The sequence below is a fragment of the Galeopterus variegatus genome, unplaced genomic scaffold (assembly GCF_000696425.1).
Source record: "Galeopterus variegatus unplaced genomic scaffold, G_variegatus-3.0.2 Scaffold1086, whole genome shotgun sequence".
In the NCBI taxonomy this organism is placed as follows: Eukaryota; Metazoa; Chordata; class Mammalia; order Dermoptera; family Cynocephalidae; genus Galeopterus; species Galeopterus variegatus.
In genome coordinates, this window is record NW_007727197.1 from 198,479 (window position 1) to 207,032 (window position 8,554).

Below are 8,554 nucleotides of genomic sequence, written 5' to 3' on the forward strand. Positions count from 1 at the left end.
TCCGCCCGGCCGTCCTTCCCAGGGTGGTGACCGCGGGAGACGCGTCGGGCAGCTCCGCTGTTGGCTGAGTTTTAAGCGCCAGCGTTTCTGTGCAAGACAGAGCTGTAGATTTCGTTTTGCGTCCAGTATGTCTTTTCAGTCGCGTGTGTTTGAAGGAAGGAAGGGACATAAATAGGACAGAGTGAAAAAGTCTGATCTCTTATTGAGAAAAGAGAAAAAATTGTTAAGAGGGGAAGAGGACCCGAGAGGTGGCGTTCGCTGCCGCACTTCCAATGTGGCTTTGACTTGCTGTTTTTCATTGCATGACTTTTTTTTTTTTTTCCTTAATGCAGTTTGCATCGCTTTTAGAATAAAAACACTTTTTAATTTTGTACTTTGGGCCCGGTGGCTTAAAGCGTATATAGTAAATAGTACTGCTTTATGAAACGATTTCAAAGAAGAAAGTGTTCTTTCTAGTTCCATGGTTTAGAAATTCTTTCATGACATTTTGGGAGGTCAAAAGTTCAAACGCGAAAAGACTGTAAAACGCGTTTTTCGTTACCCAGTGTTGCTGTGCCTTCCTCTGAAAGATTAGCTTTTACCTGCTAATATGTCTTCTCCTATGCATGTGGCAAATTTATAGCATTTTAATTTGTTGTGTTTTGTCTATTTTTGCATAGCAGAGATCTTCACAAAGCTTCCTTTTGAATTGAGTAGACAAAAAGCTTGTAAAACTTGCATCTTGTATTTTATAACCTGGGCTGAATTTCAAAAGGTGCCTTAATTTTCTCTTATTTTGACTTTAGCAAAAACCTCATTCAGGTCCCTGTAATTAAGCTGCCTTAGTACAGGGGCCAAGATTAATGCCTCTGAGACTTGATCTGCTTCTGTACTGAAGGACTACAACACATTAGGAAGGAAGAATATATGTAGTCATTTTTATGCACTGTATAGATTGTTCTATAGCAGTTTTCTTTGAAACTTGACTTCATACTTAGTTTTTAGTTTTATTTTAGAAAATTTCAAACACATATGAAAGTAGTATAATTGAAAAATGTGTTGAACCCCATGTACCCATCATCCAACTTCAAAATTTATCAGGGGCATTGCCAGTCTTGTGCTGTAGCTGATTGACTGTGGCCCTGACCTGGGTAGGTGGCCTGAGCTGTCTTAATGGGGCCCTACTGTGGCTACTGCAGTACTTAGCTCAGACCTTAACTCAGTACCAACAGAGGAAGGCATCAGATAAAAGGTAAGGGGTGATACCTGCTGGGATCCAGGTAGTAACTTTCTTTTGAACTGCCTTGGGAGTTCAGAATCTCTACTGGAATTCTAATTTTGCTTCAGTAATGAAGATGAAATGCTAAATTGTTTGAAAGATTTTATCTACTGTAAAAATTCCCTAGTGGAACCTCAGTGTCTGCTGCCGGCTTCCTCATTTTTTGTTGTCAGATCTTTCACTGGGCTTTGAAATTCCAAAGTCTGGGAGTTACTGATGACGGGCTCACAACCTTTTATTCTGAGCCATAATACAGTATCCAAGATGACAAGTGCAGATGCTAAAACAACAATGACAGCAAAATCACAAGGGGATGTCCAGGGTCAAGCTGGCTGTAACTGTACTGTGAAAAGAGTGACGGTATCATAGGAATAACCTCAAATCTAATTTATATACAAAACCAGGAATCAATCACTATCTTTGATACTTTATTGCTGGCAATACATTTCTTGCAGCATTTTCTTCAATTGATCCCCTATCTATACTACATATATTATCAGGTTCTTTTCTGTGATTTTAGCTAATTATTTCATGGGTGTGAAACAGCCATAGAAACAGACACATAGTCGAGCTTTACAGAAGGCATTGTAATACCACTTGCTGAACTTGAATTCAACTCATCAGTCACCAGTAGCCCTCTCAAGTAACTGGTACCCAGATGCCTGTTCATATTTTATTATTCTTGTGGTAGATAAAGACTATTCACCAAATTTGGCTGTTTTCCAGGTGGTCTCTTAGATCCCATCTAGAGAATAGTAGTGAAATTGTTCCGTTAGATTCTCCCAATGAGGAAAGGAGAGGAACGGCTTTTCTCATCTCTTGATTTCAGTTCTCATGAGTGAGTGCTGTCACACTCACTCCATGTCACTCCTGAGAATACGAGGACTGATGAGGCATGCAATCTTTTCAGGGATTCGACCCAACAAACTGAAAGCGTGCTAAGTGCTTTGGGAACAGTCTATTAGGAGCAGTTACTTCTGCCTTGTGAGATGTCAGGGGAGGTCTCCCAGGGGTGAGGCTTTGAGCTTGGCCTTGTGCAGATGAGATTGGAGGTGGGGTGAGAGTTCTTGCAGAGTAGGAGGCTTTCCCCATCAGGGCAAGGGTGGGAGCAAAGTCAGAGGGTTGGAGAGTTCATGCATGTTTGGAAAGTGGCTGAGGTGTGTGTGTGTGTCGGGGGGAAAGTTGTGTAATGAGACAATGGAAGGGTAAGGGAGGGCCATATGTGACGATTTAGAAGCCACTGGGGGCTTTTAAGCAGGGAGAAGAGTGACATGATTTGATCTGTGTTTTAGAGAGATTTCTGGGGCCAGTAAGGGTGATGGATGCAACTGGGAGGGGCTTAGAAACAGGAGCACCAGCTAAAAGTCTACTGGAGAGAGAAATGGTGAGTGCTGCATTAGAATATTTGCTCTCCTGTGGTAGGTACACTTACACCATGCACTGTCCTTACCCTGAGGGAGAAACCATTAGGCTGGTTGGGTCCGGAGGGCCTTCCAGCCCCAGCCACAAACCCTTAGGCCTTTGTGTGGAGCCAGATTTTCCTTCTTGGGGCTCCTGGGTTTTCCCAGCCATCATTTCCCTTAGAGTCTCCTGACTTCAGATCCCAGGGAGCACTGGTTACTGTCTCTGTCCCCTCCAGTGGCTCTTTACATTTTCCCATTTGATCTTTAGATATTCAAATAGTTAGGACCAAATATGCTTTTTTGACTTTAAATCAGAACTTGTATTTTACATTATGCGAGGGTACTTCAAAAATTTCGTAGAAAATAGAATTAAAAGATAATATGAATCTTTCCATGAACTTTTTGAAGTACTCTCATAAAAGTGTTTAGAACATATGGACACCAAGATTTTATTCTATTCCCAAATTTTTATTGGTTTTCTCAAAACAAGTTGCTTTCTTAAAATGGTTTCTGCATGTAGTAAATTTTCAAGACAGAATGATTTTAAGAAAATTGTATACCTTGAAAACATTTGTATACTTAGAAAATGTTATAGTTCAAAAGCTTACTTAAGGCAGCTTAAAATTGAATAATATTTCTACACTCATAGCTTGAATTGCTTAAAAAAATGTTTTAGCGCTTTTTGAATTATAGGTATGGATTCATTCAGCAACTGGAGTACCTACCGTTTTCTAGGATTTGTTTTAGGCACTGGAGTGGAGAACAAGTCAGACACAGTCCTTGTGCTTTTGGAGGTTCCATTCTAGAAGAGCAACAGATATTTCAAAAATTTAACAAAGAAATAAGAGTTTCAGATAGTTATAAATGCTGTAGAAATTAAGCAGGTGATAGAATAGGGTGACGGGGAGAAGTAACATACTAGCTGACATTTATTGATCATTTACTGTTTTCTAAGTGCTTTGTTTTTATTATCTAATCTTTAAGACACCTATACTATTTAGGTATCATTATTTTACCCATTTTACAAATGAGGACACTGAGGAACAGAAAGATTCAGTAGGCCCCCCTTGTCCATGATTTTCCTTATATGGCTTCAGTTACCCACATTCAGCCTTGGTCTGATAATATTACTACATCTAATAAGATATTTTGAGAGAGAGAGAGAGAGAGAAACCACATTCACATAACTTTATTATAGTATATTGTTATAATTGTTCTATTTTATTATTAGTTATTGTTGTTACTCTCTTACTATGCCTAATTTATAAATTCAACTTTATCATGGGTGTGTATCTATAGGAAAAAACATAGTATATACTATATAGGGTTCAGTACTATCTGAGGTTTCAGGCATCCATGGGGAGACCTGGAACACATCCCCTGTGAATAAGGGGGACTAGTCAAAGTATTTCTCCGAGGGCTGCTAGTTAGTCAGTGCTGGAGCTAGGATCTGGGCCCAGACAGCCAGATGTTGGAAGCAGTGTTTTGAAGGACTACTCTGTAATAGCCCATCTGAGGCAACACTTGCGTGATGAGGCCGGCATCGGCTAACAGTGGCAGAGGAGCAGGTGGAAATCTGCTCATGTGTTGGAGGAACAGAACAGAAAGCCAGTGGGCTGGGGCTTGTTGAGCCAACAAAAGAGTAGAAGGTGTCACAGGACATGAGGTCAAAGGGGCTGGCCAAGGCCAGGTCTCGTGAGGCCTTGTGGGAGTGTTTTCTGTGGTGAGGAGACAGGAGTATCCCATAAGTGTAGGTAGAGTTGGGGTCTGTAGAAAATCCAGAAAAGTTTAAGACGTGGGCCTCACTCTTAGAGAGGCTTACTATTCATATTAAAATCTCAGAATTCAGTCTAAACAGTGAACAATGATGCATTTAACTTCTAGCTAGTCATAAAAAACATTTTTATGAATTACCTCACTCTGGCTCAAAGATATTTTCAGCAAAGGTGTGTCAGTTTCATTGTAATAAAGCATTTAGAATGCACTTCTGAGATTCTAGGTCTTGCTGTGATAAATGAGAGGCTTTGCAAAGGTTTCTAAATTTCACTACTTAGAGCTTAATTATGATGTTGAGCACATGTTTGCTTCCTTATGAGTTTACTTTGAATTTGGAAAAGAAATTTCATCAAGAGGTAAGTTTGCCGGTTATTGCAAAGTTCTTTTAAAAGGATTCGTACAACTGAAAGGGTGTCTGTCTTTGTATCTTGTGCTAGAGCGAAAGCACTTACATGTTTTCTGTTCCTGAGGTTGATCACATATTGTGGAATTTTAAAAAAAACCTGTAAGTTTGTTCTATACAAATTACTTGCTAGAAGTAATTTTAAACGTTTTCATTCTGCTTAAAATATCTCACACAGTCGTGGTTTGATTACCTTAAAAACTGAATTTTCAGAGTATGAGGTGGGCTTTTACCTAGTTACTTGAAGTTTGAAGATTGTCCTTGTATCATTCCACTCAGTTTATATATTTGTGAAACAAGTTTTAAACCTTTGTATTATAGCTGGAGACATGATATAATTGCCAGCATTCTTTAATCTGGGGGAACGAATTGTTTGGCTTATAGTTTATCTCAGTGAGGTTAAATACAAGGATACTTCAAAAAGTTCATAGAAAAATGAAACTAATAGATAATACAAGTCTTTCCATGAACTTTTTGAAGACACCTTGGAGAGGTATTGATGTGGTACAAGCTGTAGATCTAACCTGTTAGTACATAATACACTATAATCATCTCTATATCTTTAAGAAGTTCCTATGCCAAGAGCTTTCAGTAAACTTGAATCGCGCTGGCCCATGAATGACTCTTTTTGTTGTTGTTGTTATGAGGGACTTTGTGATGAGCATAATTTGTCTAGGTTAAACTCTTTCCTTTCATCAGATCCTGGTTATTAATTTGTTAGAAAGAAAAAGTTTGTTCAAGGAAAGTCTTTAATAGTTAGTAGACTGTGAAGAACTAATGTAGAAAAACCAAAGCAGCACTTTAGAAACCACGTTTGCTCCCACCCACATAATGTTGGTTTCTCTAGCATCTTTCTTTTACTTTTATCTAACATTTCCTCTTATGTTGAAAAAGGAACATTCTAGAAGACAGTCTTTATGCTATGTGCTTCTTCACTTTATTAAATGTTTGCTAACCCTACTTCAGAGTTGGGAAGGATGGAGTAGGGAGAAGAGGAAGAATGAACTTTTATTAATCTTTACTGTGAGTCAGGGATTGTTCTCAGCACCTTGTATACATTGTCTCATTTAATCCTTACAGAGGTAGTGCTAATATTAGTATAGAAGGATTGTTCTCAGCACCTTGTATACATTGTCTCATTTAATCCTTACAGAGGTAGTGCTAATATAGAACAGGAGACTGAGGTTCTGGGAGTTGCCTTCTGTGAGCAATGGGTCTCAAATTTCAACCCTGTGATCTGACTCCAGTCTGAGCTGTTAAACTTTTTCAAACTGCATGTCATTTCTGCTGGACAAAGTTTGGTTTTGTTCACAAGCATTGATATATTTTTTTCTCTGGTACTTAATGTAATTTGTTCTAAATGTTAAACATAGTAGACTCATTTATATTATGACTTATGAAGCTTGATTAAAACACACAAACATAACTCACCAAATAAATTAAGCAGAATTAAGTACTAAATTAAGTACTAAAGATAATACTGTGGTCTCTATTTTAAGCCAGACAAACAGTACTGCTTAGACTATCTATAGAGAGTGACATGAACATTTGGGTAACTTGCAAGCCCAGCTCTTGATGTAAAGAGTTTTAAAATGCAGGATCAGCAGATGACTGCAGGATAATGGCTATGCCAGATGTGTATTGCCAAACAGGAGCCTTAGAAAGTAATTAATGACAAGAAAAATTCTGCAGCTAACTGAAAAGTATCATTTAATGAAAAAGGGTGGGGGCAGGGCAATGTAAAGGGTATTGAGAAGATTGTTTTAATGATACAATGGGATATGATGCTAGAAGGAAATTTAATCACATTACCCTTCACTGTTTTATTTTTCTTCTTTTTTGAGGATCCTGAATTAAATGACATTTATGTTCACAGATTCAATGAATAAGCAAATTATCAACAGTATTTAATGTCATTTAAAGACATTTCTTCTCCCAGTTAGGTATTTTTATTTTTTGTGTAAAAGGTTATATAGTCTTAGGTGTGAAAGCATTGTCTTGAATTTTTCTAAATAATAAAAAAAATTAATTTGGTGTGGGACAGAATATTTCAATTACTTTTGTTTATGGTGCCAGAGAAAAGTTTTCTTTTTTCAAAATCAACAACATGAGATACAGGTTCTTTGAATGAAATATATTGGGTTATATGATTTATACAGTACATGTGTATGGTGTAAATATAAAATATAAAGTCTTTAAAGCTATGAAATTGTTTTTAAGTACAGCTTTGGCTGTATCCCGTAAGCTTTGATATATAATATTCTCATTGTTTTAGTCATTTAAATAGTCTATAATTAGTATTTTGATTTCCTCTACGACCCAGTAACTATCTTAGATTAGTTTCTTTCTCCCCTTTCCCCCTAGAAATTGTGTGTTTTTAAATAAAATGTTCATTCATTTCTTATTTATTTATTTATTTATTTAGACTGGTAAGGGGATCATAACCCTTGACTTGGTGTTGTCAGCACCACGCTCAGCCAGTGAGCGCACCGGCCATCCCTATATAGGATTCGAACCTGTGGCCTCGGCGCTCCCAGCGCCGCACTCTCCCAAGTGAGCCACAGGGCTGGCCCACTCATTTCTTATTTTATGTAGTCAGATTGTTGACTCTATAATGTGTTGTTTTCAAATTTACTGACATTTTTATTGTTGCCTAATAGAGATCAAGTTTACATGTTCAAAAGAAACTTGAAAAATGAAAGTTTTTATAGGATGTGTGTGTTAAATTTTGTTTCTGAATTTGTGTATATTAAATTTATTATATTATTCAACCGTTCTGTGTTCATTTTTATATGTTTTATTTGTCAAAGACTGTGATGAATGTGTTAAAGTCACATTCCAAAAATTATGTGACTTTTGTATTGTATTACTAATAGTTTTAGCTTTATGTGTTTTGACATTTTGATATCCAACACATATCTTTATTGTTGATTTTGCCTTTTGGTATACATATAAATATACATATATTTGTATACTTATGCCTAGTGTACTTATGCATATATACACACACACATTTAATTTATATACATATAAATGTACATTTTGCACAGTCTTTTCTGATCCTTTTTACCTTGAAATCTTTTTCCAATCTTTTACCACCTCTGCTTTTTTTTTGTTATATCACTACCACATTTTTCTGTTTAATCCTTCATATCCTTTTGTTTTAGTGTGTGTTTTATAAGCAGGATATATTTAGATTTAAATTTTTAATCCAATATCAAGATCTTTGTTTTTTTAGGGATGTTGATTTATTAAATGTATTGTAGTAACTCATATATTTGCTCTTGTTTGAAGCATAAATATTTTCTTTGTTAGTTTTCCTTGCATTTCCTGTTATTTATTTATCAGTACAATGCATTTTGATTACTTACATAAAATGAGGAATTTAGCATATTTTTACTCATCTTCATTCCCATCTCATTTTTCTATTTTTGCCAAGACTGAGTGTGCAGACTTAACCGGTCTTATAGTACTTTATAATTAAACATAATATTCTAAAATACCATTAACTAAGTAGATGATTTTATATTCTTAAATTAGATATTAATTGCAGATTATCTCTGACTTTTTAATCTGATTTTCCTCTATTGCTTTCTTCATTAGTGGATAATATTTAATTGTGGAGTAGTTAAATTAGTAAACAAATTTTAATTACAAAAGTAATTCATGGTCATTAAAAAAACTAAACCAAGTAAAGTACTTAAGGTTAAAATA

General features: G+C 36.3%; 1 pseudogene; it reads right to left on the bottom strand.

Annotated features, from left to right (window-relative positions):
- LOC103592082 overlaps positions 1–8,554 on the bottom strand; it is a 26,062-nt pseudogene that overhangs the window by 6,274 nt on the left and 11,234 nt on the right.